Raw genomic sequence first — 3,208 nt, forward strand, 5'->3', positions numbered from 1 at the left:
GGCAAAAAAAAATTATGTCATGATGGATCAATGATCAGTAACACCTGAGAGACCTTCAGATATTTTTTGGCGTCTGATTGGACTCATCTTGTGGTAGGTCTTTTTTTAAAGAGGCTGTATTATGCTTGTTGGGTTTTTCCCTTTCCTTTAGTGCGTTATATTGCTTTTTTGTGCCTGTAAATGTCTGCAAAGTTACAAAGCCCAAAGTCTACAGCAAAGGGAGCTGCCTGAAAAAAACATCCACTAATATGAGGTGCAGTTAATGGCTTCACCAACAGGTGGCGACATTCCTTTCCATGAGCAGATGGAACTGCAGTCCATAGGGGGAGGAGGCTAAAAGAGAGTTTACCTAGCATCTGCATCCAGGAGACAATGAGGAGAAGGACGGCAGCCTGCCTTTAACCAGGAGGTGAAAAACAAAATGGAGCATTTTTATTTAACCCAACAGCATGAGGTTCGTCATTGTCATCTCCAGGTGAGTGTGCTGTGCTTGCTGCTTACCGCTGTTACCAACAGCTTGCTAGCTTAGCGTTAGCGCCGCTAGTTGTGAAACTTGCAAGCTAGCGCACTCTCGATCACTGAGTTCAGATTCTGAGATTTTAAGTGTGAGGCATGGAATGAACTGTTCGTGAATGAACTTTCCAGCTAGTTTGTGACAAATGTTCACCTTTTTCTGCTTTTTACTTAACATTATGTACCACAAACTCCACGGTGACCGCTGCTATGTACAAATCCCACCAAAAATGCTACCAAGCCCAAAATCAGCGACTCAGAGGAAAATTTGTGGTGGAATTTAGCTGCAATTTTCTTTCACCGTTCACCTCCTGCGTTATAAATCATACTGCATTTAGACATAACACCAAGCTCCCTCTTCCCTGTCATGGTAACACTCCGTATTTCAAGATGAAATGTTAGCTGGAAAGTGACATGTAGAGTCTTTCATTGTTTACTCTTTAGGTCTTCAGAAAAATATATTGCGTACACTGAATAACTACATGTTTGTACGTGTTTCTATGTTTTTAAGTTTATTTCTTTTTGTAATATTGGAGTTTCATGGTCTTCCTCATTTCTGTGTTATTTCAGTGCAGCAATAGATTCCACATGGGATGTCCAGTAGTCCTACCTGATGGAGGTGTCTAAGCCACATGCCAAGCAGCAACCTTAATTAAACTAAAAAACACTTTCGTTTTGAAGGCAGGCACCTAAACCAGACAGACTGAAACTGGCCCTATACTATTTTTCAGGCCATTCCTGGTGGTTATGACAATGTGCGCTGATGATGCACTCCTTGTAGCAGTTCAGTAGTTATTTGTCAGTAGGTAGATTGCTGCACTGCTTTACTCAAGGGGACACAAAAATGGCAACTGATGGTGGGCTAACCTCATGAAGTAGAGTTGTAGGTCTAAAGAGACCTCAACTAAATCTTATTACAAGCCAGTTTACCAGTAACACCACCATGGGACTTTCACCTGAATACACAGTGAGTATCTGCAGTTAGATTTAATTTATTGTCTCATTTCTCTACCTCTCAACAAAAGGGTTCTCCATAAAACACAGGTAAGCTCACAAATAAATAAATAGAATATGCATGTGCAAACACAAAAAACAAATGTATTGTAACACGATTAAGTTTTAAAAATACAATTTTCTGTATCGTTCAGTGCTTTAAAAACATCATAACCACATTCCACAACGTATAAATCATCTTTAAAATGAGGGCACTACTTAGTAGTCCCTATTCAGCTGCAGCTGAATGCAGTAGAAGTTACTGTGGGCCAAATGACCTGCAAACTCAATGTGGGACACCAAACACCACAAACAGGCAAAAAATGAATTGCAACTCACTGTAAATTGCACACTAGGGGAGTGAATGCATCAGAGTTAAACAGGAATTAAAGCACAGTTGCAGTGCAATATGCCCCGTGCTAATGCCAACTACTCCCCACAGTATTACAATTTTAGCAAGCCTACCCCACATGACGGCAATAGTAAGTGCTCGAACTATACATTCAATGAATACAATGGCAATGACGACAATTTAACTATAAGGCCTAAAATGTGCACTAAAGATCCTAACTGGATGAAGCAGTGGAGTAGAGCAACTAGTTTAGTGTGAGCCGTTCGATAAGCGAAACATCCTTTTCAGAGCAGCTAATTCCAGCAGCCATCGCAATGAAAGCAACCAATAAATGAACAACGAAAAGAAGGCAAACAGAAACCAAATAAAGGAAAATAAAGACAAAACAAAATGAAGGCAGTGACAAAACAAGACAGCAGTGAACATGTTGAGCTTACTCACAACATTTATCGCCGGTCTGTTGACACATATTGAAGGGTTGCACCAGGTAATGACTTAAGGGGTTCATGGTCTGTCCGTAGCCTCCCACAACCAGAAAGCTCCATTTCTGCACATATTCTGCTATTTATTCCTCACTGGCTGGTGGGTTGTCCACAGATGGCCGATCAATCAATATACTTTACTGATAGGCTTTTGTGTTTCATTTCATCAGTGATGAAATTGTGTTTTTGTGATAGTGCGCGTGTCACGACACCCTTAACACCTGGACATAGTTCAGCTTCCTTTGCTCTTATGGCCACTAAACGTAAGTGAGAATTGTGAGGACGACAGAGGATCTACGCATACTGTAGGCGTGTGTGTATATGTGGCTGATAAAATGTAGAATATGAAGGAAAGTCTGTACTTCTCACTGTGTTACCACTCACACACACACACATGCACACAGACACAAAAACACACAGAGCTGATAAGTATTCAGACCTTGTCTAGACTGCATCAAGACGCCTAACACCCCTTCCTCCGCCCCCTCTCTCGTGTTCCCTCTCTCTCTCTCTATCTGCATCAACGCTCCAGCATCCAGAAAGGGAAAGAGAGAGAGAGAGCCGAGGGAAATCCCGCCCGCCTTCCTCCGATCCAGAAGGAGATAACGCAAGTAAATAACCTATTTACTAATGTCTATTTTATTTCTCCCTTATAATTTGCTTATTATTGTAACTATCATTATCATTCAAATACACATTTTAGTTTAGTGATAAATATTTAGATTAACTGATTTATCATACTTCATGAGAAAGCATGTTTTTGCTAATTTTAAATGAAGATGAGGATTTAGCTCAATAAAAAGCACTTTCGAGCAGGAGCATAAAGTATTGAACTAGGAAACATGCTCGTTGTTCATGTTTAAATAAT

This window comes from Chelmon rostratus, chromosome 6 (assembly GCF_017976325.1).
Source record: "Chelmon rostratus isolate fCheRos1 chromosome 6, fCheRos1.pri, whole genome shotgun sequence".
In the NCBI taxonomy this organism is placed as follows: domain Eukaryota; kingdom Metazoa; phylum Chordata; class Actinopteri; order Chaetodontiformes; family Chaetodontidae; genus Chelmon; species Chelmon rostratus.